This window comes from Hemiscyllium ocellatum, chromosome 12 (assembly GCF_020745735.1).
Source record: "Hemiscyllium ocellatum isolate sHemOce1 chromosome 12, sHemOce1.pat.X.cur, whole genome shotgun sequence".
In the NCBI taxonomy this organism is placed as follows: domain Eukaryota; kingdom Metazoa; phylum Chordata; class Chondrichthyes; order Orectolobiformes; family Hemiscylliidae; genus Hemiscyllium; species Hemiscyllium ocellatum.
The window spans coordinates 3,737,537-3,747,354 of record NC_083412.1 but is presented as its reverse complement, the minus strand read 5'-3'; positions in this window follow the sequence as shown (position 1 = coordinate 3,747,354).

The following is a 9,818-nucleotide window of genomic DNA, read 5'->3' as shown; positions in this document are numbered from 1 at the left end:
TCCCTAGTATTGCTAGGAAGTTTCCTTTTCTGTATTGTTTTCTTCCGTGAAGGCATAACTGAAGTATTTGCTCCATAGTTCTGCTATTTCCCGGTCCTCAATTATCTGGTATCAAACTGTACGTAAGCTGCACATTTTTTCTGTTAATTTTGCCATTGAACTATTTTCAGAAAATATTACAAGTTCTGTCTTATAAACTTTGTTAAGATATTCTTCAGAAACCTACGTATTCTTATTTTAAGGTACCCAGTGATTGGCCTTCCACAGCCAGTCAATCACAGAAGCAGAATCTGTACTATCAGAAATACAGCACGGTCTACATTAGACCCACTTTCCGTCACAATAGCCATCGCCATGAATCTTAAGATATTTCAAGTGCACTACCGTGTATCTTCTAATGGTTTTGAGGTTACCATAACAACTCGCCTCTCAAGAAATGCATTTCAGACCCCAACACAGTCTGGATGAAAAGCAATCCTCAAATCCTCACTAAACCGCGAACCCTTCACTTTAAAAGTGTGGCCCTTTGACTAAAAGGAACAGCTGCTGTCCATCCACACTGCCCATGCTCCTCGTAATCCTTTCCTTCAGAATCATGCCCCCTCAGCCTCCTCTCGTCAAAACTAAAACTCAAGCTTCTCCAGCCTGTCACCATTGCTGATATGCTCCATCCCAGGGAACATCCATATGAATCTCCTCTGCACGCCTCCAGTGCATTCACATCCTTCCTGTAATGTGTTTCCCAGAACTACACACAGTATTCCGTCTTGGTCTCACCAAATTTCCGCAAAGCTCTTATAATCTGTGCCTCAATGAATCAAGGTTATGTTTACCGTCCCCTAACATTTCCCAAATTAACCTGTCCAGTCACATTCAGAGATGCTGAGATGAACTGAAGAAATGTCAAGCAATACAGGACAAGCATAAATATCCACCCCACTCTGTCAGGATAAGTATCACCATATATTCTCACTGCTCCCTCACACTCACTGTATGTCTCTTATAGCACCTACCCTCGACCAAGGTTCACGCTCTATCTCCAATAAAGGCTCAAGCACGACCAATCTCACTGTTGAATTCAGCACCTTCCCGTCCCCACATTTTCTGTCCCTGATGCAATAGCCCCACACACTAATAACACTACATGGATATAACACTGTGGACATATTCCCTCTGGCCACCTCACAATATCACACCTTACCTACCTCAGCACGAACAGCAGGGCCATCCACTCCCACCCTCACTCATTCCTTCCCTTTCTCCCAGTCCTGGAGAAATAACCTGGAATAGGACAGAAAGGGCATAGTACGGGAATGGAGTGCCGGTATCCGTTCCCTCATCCCCCTACCCCGACATGTGGGGAGGATCCTGGAGAGAACCGAAGAGGGCCAGGAGGCCTTATGTGGAGATTCTGAAATATCCACATCCCACCAACCGAACAAGGAGCAGTGTTCAGTAAATAGCAATTCTCGGTTCAAACCTACTGTCAGTTCCAACCTCATCTCTCTCACTCGCAGAAGAACATACACCCCATTGCACAGAGATGCAGGCAGTGAAATACACAGATGTATTGGTAAATGCCCCAATATATTAACATACACAATGCATACAAGGAGATACGCGTGCACACACGGAGAAGCACACAAAAACATATACAGTCACACACAAATAGATACAAACACAGAGAGAAACACACAAGCTGATACAAAGACAGACTGACATAGTCACACAAACACACTGATAACAAGCACTTGGACACACGCATACACACACACACACTCACGCACACACACACAAATACACATTAAGACACAGACACGAGTTCCATTAAGACACAAATAAATACGTTTTTGATTTATAAGGAGAACAAGGATTCCAGGGAGAAGTTAGGAGAATGATGTTGAGGAAGATATTAGAAATGACTGAATGGCATATCAGACTCCATAGGCCAAATGCTCTAATTCTGCTCCGTTTTTAATGCTCGTGTGGTGTTATGCTATCAGGTATTCTCTTCCTGAGACAGCAGCAGCATATTTGGTTGGAAAGACTCAGTAGCAATGTGGGAAAAGATTGGAGGGCAGAATGGTTAATGTCTATTCTTGGTTATTTTACCACTATATCCGAAAAGGGGCAGTGATTTGATGTGAGGTTAACACAGTTTGAAAAAAAAATGTATCCCACAATGAAAGAAGGATGCCCTTTTCCCGTTACTGTTGTGTTATCTGTGGTGTTCTCATCCTCAGGGAGCAGTGAAAACTCGGTTAATGAAGGTACTCTACGTTGAGATTGACTGATCCTTGCCGGACAGGAGAGTCAATGTTTATTGAGAACAGACCGGAGACAGATGGTCAGAACATTCGGATCAGCCATGAGCATTCTCAATGATGCCGCCAAATGGCCAACTGTTGTCCCTATCCCATGTGTTGTTCCCTCAATCCACACTCCCGGCCGTTACAGAGAAATGCTGCTGTCCCTACGCCTTGTGTTGTTCCCTCAATCCAGCCCTCGAGTCTGCTAGTGATATACTGCTGCCCCTACCCCTTGTGTTGTTCCCTCAATCCACCCTCGATGCAGTTACCGAGATAAACTGCTGCCCCTACACCATGAATTGTTCCCTCAATGCGATTACAGGGTAAAGGACCATCCCATTCAGCCAGACTGGATCATTACAATGAGACAGTAGGAGACCATTCTGCTCCTCTAAGAAATTACGCAGGAATATAGAATGAAGTAATTCAGCTCGTTGAGTACATTACACAGCCCAGAAGGAGGTCATTCAACCCGCCTGAACTGCTGCACAAGAACAAGGATGATGTCACTAACAGGAAATAGACAGTAGAGATATATGATTCTTTTAAACAAAACTGTCACTAGTTTTGGCTCAGAGAACACTGTAGGGTCAGCAACGATCAATAATCTATGTCAAATATCTGGATGAAGGGACTTATTAGATCAAAGCTGAATTACCTTGTACACCAAAATGACCATTCAATATATCTTCAAATGGAGGTAGTGAATCTGCGTTATGATGTAGGCATGGAAGTTTAGTAGCATAACTATAGCAGAAATAATATCACGTGAATTGTCTATTGCAGTCGGAAGCAATTTAAATGGAGAGAGATTGCAGAACTCGGTGGTGCAGATGTTTTTTCATATTCTTGGTACATGAATGATATGAAGTCTGTCTGCAGTTGCAGCAAGTGATTTGGAAGGTAAGTGGAATGATGGTGTTTGTGGCAACAGGTATTGGGTTTAATCAGAAATGTTTCACTGTATTTGTACAGGGCATTGCTGAGACCACATCAGATTCACTGGGTGCAGTTTTGATCCTCGGAACGAAAAAACTTCCTTTCAAAGATGTTCAAAGATGCTTCCATTTACTCATCCCTGAAACGAAGGCCTTTTGTTATCTGGGAATATCTGTTTAGTTTTTAGGTGAGAAAGCTTATTTAACCACAATTTCAGAGACATGTTTCGGCTGTCTAAGTATTTTCTCTTGTTAACGAAACTAAAGCTAGATAATTTTTTTTTGAATGTGATGCATTGGTATGAATATAAATATTATGAAGATATCAAGCTTTTTTTTTAAAAATGCAGATGCATATAAAAATGTCATCAAATTATAAAGCGGGCACATTTTTTTTCTTTTGCTAATGAAAGGCACTGTGCACAACAACAGCAATGATGCTGCATACAGCATACAGTCTATTATCATCCATTCCAGAGAATGTACATGGAGATCGCACATGGTTCAGTTTGGTGTTCTGTTGACATTATTGTATTTTTCCACGCAGGGAGGGAGATAAATATTACCTGCCTCGGAAGCAACAGCCAATTGGTCTCTCTCTCTCTTACTGTAATCTACCTCAAAACAGGGTGTGCGAGCAGAAAATCCCTGAGTCATCTTTACGACTCGTGGAGGATTCCTGATGAGGATTCATAGGAATCTCTGCACAGCTCGAGGAAAAGGAAATACAGCCAAATCCAACTGTTCCAGGAAGAAATCCGCATTCCCAGACATTTGTGTGAGCAGAATAACTTCAAAGGCAGAAAACAAATTGAGACACTCTGTCATTTTACCATTTGTTCAGAGTTCAACTTTCCGTGTCTCAGATTTTTCTAGAAAATTACCCAGACTGATACATGTATCATTGGACACAGCACTCAACTGCTTACATTTAAAATTTGCTTTCACCAATAGAGGAGTGGGAAAAGACATGAGTGACCCGCCAACATTGGTCAGAACACAAAGAAGAGATTCTCAAAGGGTTGTTAATGTGTGAATTCCTTCCCCAGAAGTTTGTGATGCCTGGATATTTCCATTTGTTCAAAATTGTCTATGTTAGACATTTGAAAGACAAATGAATGTAGGAAAATGTTACACTGACAGAAAAATGATGCTGAGACCTTAATCAGATCATAGTGATTGGTAAAAACAGTGACAAAGTGCCTGATGACCCGCTCTTGCTCCACAGTCCCGTGTTACAATGGTGCATACAGCCTCTCACAGCTCCTGCAAGATGCAGATTGGGGCCACTTGCTCCAAATACTTGGTCCACAGTAACACAGTATCCCAAATAATCCCTTATAACTGTCACACACAGATTGGTATGGATTGGAAAATGTCAATTGTAAATCCAGGTTGGGTTCGAAAGACGCCTCTGGTCTCTTTACAGATGCCACCTTTTTGCAAATTTTACTTTATTTGTTGGTCTTGGTCTAGACCAGGATTCATTATGAATGAAGCTCCATACCTCACTCAGAGATGACTCAAAAGTGCTTTGCTTCTTCTGATTAGACATGCAATAACAGAACATACAGGAAAATTACAGCCATTTACTTTGAAATTACAGAAAATGAAAACCTAAGGAACAGGAATAGGTAATTCTGACGGTCAAGCCATTGTATACGATTATGGCTGATCTACTGTTATCATTAACTCCTCCTTAATGTCTAGTTCTTCACACCCCTCAGCTCTCTGACATGTCTAAAATCCATGTACAACCTCTTTAGCTACTTTCAGTGATGTAGCTCCCCTAACTCTTTAGTCCAGATAATTCCTGACATTGATTGCCCTTTGTGAGAGGAAAACACTCTCTACACATACGCCGTCACCGATTGATATGAACAAGAGGTGAACACAGGGGCTCAGGAAAGAGTGAATAGCCTTGCTATCAACGCAGTAGTTTACTGAGGATGTTATCGGGACCACCTACTTATTTGAGTTTCATGGGAATCAGGTATAATCTCCCCACTGGTAGGGGTCTTTCAGAGCACAAAGGAAGATGTTTGTTGTCAGTGGTCGACAATCCTCCCAGTCCCGGGACATCTCATTAGGAGATCCTCAGATTAACTTCCTGAGCACTAACATCTTCAGCTTTTTCGTCAGCGTCTATGTACTCCAATTTCCGGCGACCCCATCTATCTCAAGATCAGAAGCAGAGTGATCACTGAACATCACACAATATTCAGGACAGTTTTTCCCCACTCAGCTCCTGAACCGGATTGTGTCCATATTCAGCAAGACCCAAACAACATTCACGTTAGTGCTGTTAAAGTGTCGGTAACATTCATGTAACAGCGCTGTCAGACACTGCACATTTCCACAGTTAAAAAAGGAGCTCATTCAGCATCTCAAGCTGGTTGCATGGATATGTGGGAACCATTCAGCCCATCGAAATGACTTAACAAGAAGAGGGACAGACGTTCAATCCTCCTGTCTGTTCCACAGGAAGAGGAGGGGTCTGGTCAGTACATTGAATTGTTAAACAGGAACAGGCAGAGCCCAATCAGACACCTCAACCTGTTCTATGGAACCGGGAGGTGACCATTCACCCCTCAAGACACTTATACAGGAACAGGAGGGTGTCATTGATGCTCCAACCTGAAAAACGAATGGAGCAGATACTGCACTCATAGACTGCTCACAATGTTCCTCGTGGCGCCATTGCCTGTGGAACAAATGATACTTTAACGTATTTTGCCGGCAGTGAGGAAGGAAGACAACTGTTTTGTGCCAAGCCTTAAGGAGGCATCTTCCATCTCCAAGAAGACAGACCCATGTTCTCCGTAGGGGTCAGAAGCTGGTGAGAATAGTTAACTGTTTTAGAATGAAGGCATTGTGGCTCCTGTCGGGGTGGTGCATAACATGAAGTTCTATATATGATCACACACCAAATGCACTGTATTAATGTTTGAAGAGTTTAGTCAAAGAATGGCCCTCTCTCACTCTCTCTCTCAATCGAAATGGGAAGGGGTGGGGAGTGAGAGAACAGTTCTCAGAGACTTTTAACCCGTCAAGAATCATATAAACTAAGTAACAACAGGCCATGGAATTTATCACCATATTATAGTGTCTGTTTGGAATATAATGAGTGACTGTCCATCCTCTTAAGGTTCAATGCAATCACCTCGTATTCCTTCAAACCGCTACAGATTAATCCTTATGCACACCCGATGGTACAATCATCCCAACAAATAGTCTGGCGAAACCCCTTTACACTCTTTCTGCCAAGAGGATTATTCCTTAAAAAGGGGAGAAAATCTGTGCACAATACCCCAACACTATCTCAACAACACTCTCAGGGTTGATCAAAATAATTCTGTTCCCTCACTTAGCTGTCTCAGCTTCTTTCCTGTGGTATAAAAAGCCATTCCTTCTCACTGCACTGCGAATGATATGGAATTTTGAAGTTTCTTGCATCTTTGCGTCAGTCATCACCAGAGGTGCCGATGGAGATGTATATCTCTTTCAGAGGAAGGCTCAATCAGAAAGAATGCAAACGAAACAGGGAATGGTCACCTACCTGAATAGAAATTACTTGAAGGAACATGGAAATCAGTCAGAGGAATGGAGCTAGCTTTACTTGTGTTCTTCCCTCACGGGATGTGTGCAGCCATGATCAGGCCAGCATGTTATGCTGATCTTGAACTAAGTGACTTGTTCAGCTGTTCGACAGGAAGGATAACCCATTGCCTTCTCTAAATGACATGAGGCAAACAGTTTGGTTCTGTTTAAAACAAGTGGTGATTATTTCATTTGCATTCAATCAACTTCCTTCATGAGACACCAAAATATTATTATTCTATGCCTCTCAATTATGAGCCAATGACTTGACCATCATGCACTGTCAGCCCATCTAACAGATTCTGTGGATAGGACAAATTAAAAATCTCAAGTGCAAATATTTTGTGACAGAAGCATAGATAGAAGGAACTTGAAACGGTTATATCTGGACTGAACAAAGGCACCAACGATGGATTATTCAGCAGTCGTACTGAGGCTGAGAAGGAGACTGAAATATCCGGGCAGTGGTCCTGGGTATGGTTGGTGAGTGGGGAGAATATGTAGAAATGTAAATCTGAATGGAGAAAAAAGATCATGGAGTTTGAGAACAGTCTGGTTCCTTCTCGTGTATTGTTGAGTAAGTTGTGAATAGTAATTTGCTAGTTATAATTTGCAAGGAATAATATTTTTGACTGGATCTGAAAATGATAATTTCCAAATTATAGAAGTTAAATATGAACAGCAATTCAGTTCAATTCGGTTTATTGGTCAGATGGAATGACTTACCAGGAACACCAACTATAGCGAGGATGGGATAGTAACCACCTTGAATAATCCAAAGGACATCTTCGATCCGTGAGGTTAATGATACCCGAGGCTGAGAAAGATCGTAAAGACCCCAGGATAAACTCCTGACTTTTATTGTAATATTCCAGTCTTATGTTCTCAGATTAGGATCTCTCCTCCCCCGTCTCTCGAGCTGCTGTTCCTTGTTAGTGCTGTCGGTGATTCTCGCACCCACACTGGAATAACACATTGAACCGAGTCCCGAATTAATAGAAGATGAAAACCCTCCAGTGATACATTAAGGATCCACAGAGACTGACATCAATCACAGTCGCTGAACGAATAGCTCCAACCAACGCCTTTTTAATGCAATGCAGTTTTATTAAAATTCAAAACAATGATGATTTTTTTTGCATTCTGGATGGGGTATGTGAGGGTGATTGATGGAACAAATGTTGAAGCTGGTAGATCAGTTGAGTGTAACCATTCCATCTGCCTTGGACATGGGAGTAATACCATAAGTTGATCAGAATGTAGACATGCTTCTCTGTTTATAAATGGAAACATACATTCTGTAACTACTGACCAAGCATTATAATTTCAATAAAACATTGAGACAATTTTTATAGTTCATGATCTGAGGGGAATGTGTGCCTGAGACAACGTGGGGTTATAACAGACAAATGGCATGGATATGTTAACAGAGAATTATACGTGACAAGTGCAATTCAGTTTGATATTCCAGGATCAGAGAGTGCTGATGAGGACTGTACTATTGATCTTATCGATATTAATGAATTGTGTGGAAGTGTCAGTTATTGGACTTTAATTACAGTGTGATTATGGCATTGTGGAGGAGACAGAAAACAGAGAAAATTGGGGAAATGGCAGTTCAGAATGGAGGGAGGGACAATAATATTCCCCAGTCATCAGTATTGGAATGTTACTCTATATAACTCATATGAAGAACGAATTCAAGGATACATCTAAAGTGAGGAATGAGTACTGAAATATGTTTATTGAATACAAAATACATGGACAAAATGATTTTCCGTCCATACTAAACATAGAGATACGATAGTTAAAATACACTCATGATATTGAGCTACATAAATTGAAATGTGTATTACAAAACCATGTAAGTGGTGTGAAAACTTTATCAATCATTGTTTGACCAACAGCTGAGATGGATCCACCTCACTGAGATTCACTGGCACCGTATCACAGTATCGAGCGGGGGTGCTCAGTTCTTGCTGGTGTTCTATTTAAATTAATCCACTCTCTCCCAAACAAAAAAAAAATGTTTGGCCTTATGGTCTCTGTTTAACTGTCATCGACTCAGCTCTGTGATATTATTGAAGATAAATGATCTGGGACCACAGCCAGAATCAGCACAGTGCTCACAGGGAATGACATCAGACAAAGGCCTTGCAGTCCGTGAGAATTTCTAAATTAAACTTCTATTTTCTGACTATTCCTGTCTACCTACGCTCATGCTGTCTTCTGATCTATCCAACTGGCCCTCATTTAACACCCTTCCAATCACTCCCTGTTTCCAAATTGTGCAGTTGTATATCTTGATGTGTGGCCATTTTGGAGAAATGGATAGAACAGTGACTGGAATGATTGTTGTAGGTTCCGGGGTTTAGATACTTCATTAAGAACAGGGAAGGTACTACAAGGGTGGAGGGTGGCATTGGTAATCAAAAACAGAATTACGGGTGGCAGAAAGGATGTTTGATGAGGACTCATCTACTGATGTAGTATGGGAAAAGTTTAGAACCAAAAACGGAGAGGTCACCTGTTAAGAGTTCTCTATAGACCTCTGAAAAGTTCCAGAGATGTAGAGAAAAGGATTACGAAGATCATACTGAATAGGAGTGAAAGTAAAAGAAGACATTTACTTTCCAAATATTGACGGGAAATGTTACAGTTCAAGTAGTTTATATGGGTCCGTTTTTGTCCAATGTGTGCGGAATGGTTTCCTGACACAGTATGTCGATAGGCCAACAAGGAACGGCGCCAAATTGGATTTGTTACTGGGTAAAGAACCAGGCCAGAAGTTAGATTTGGAGGTAGGTGAGCACCTCGGTGATAGTGATCACAATTCATTTATGTTTACTTTAGCGAAGGAAAGGGGCAGGTGTGTACCGCAGGGCAAGTGTTATAGCTGGGGGAAAGGCAATTATGATGCGATTAGGAAAGGTTTTAGGATGCATAGGATGGGGAAGGAAACTGCAGGGGA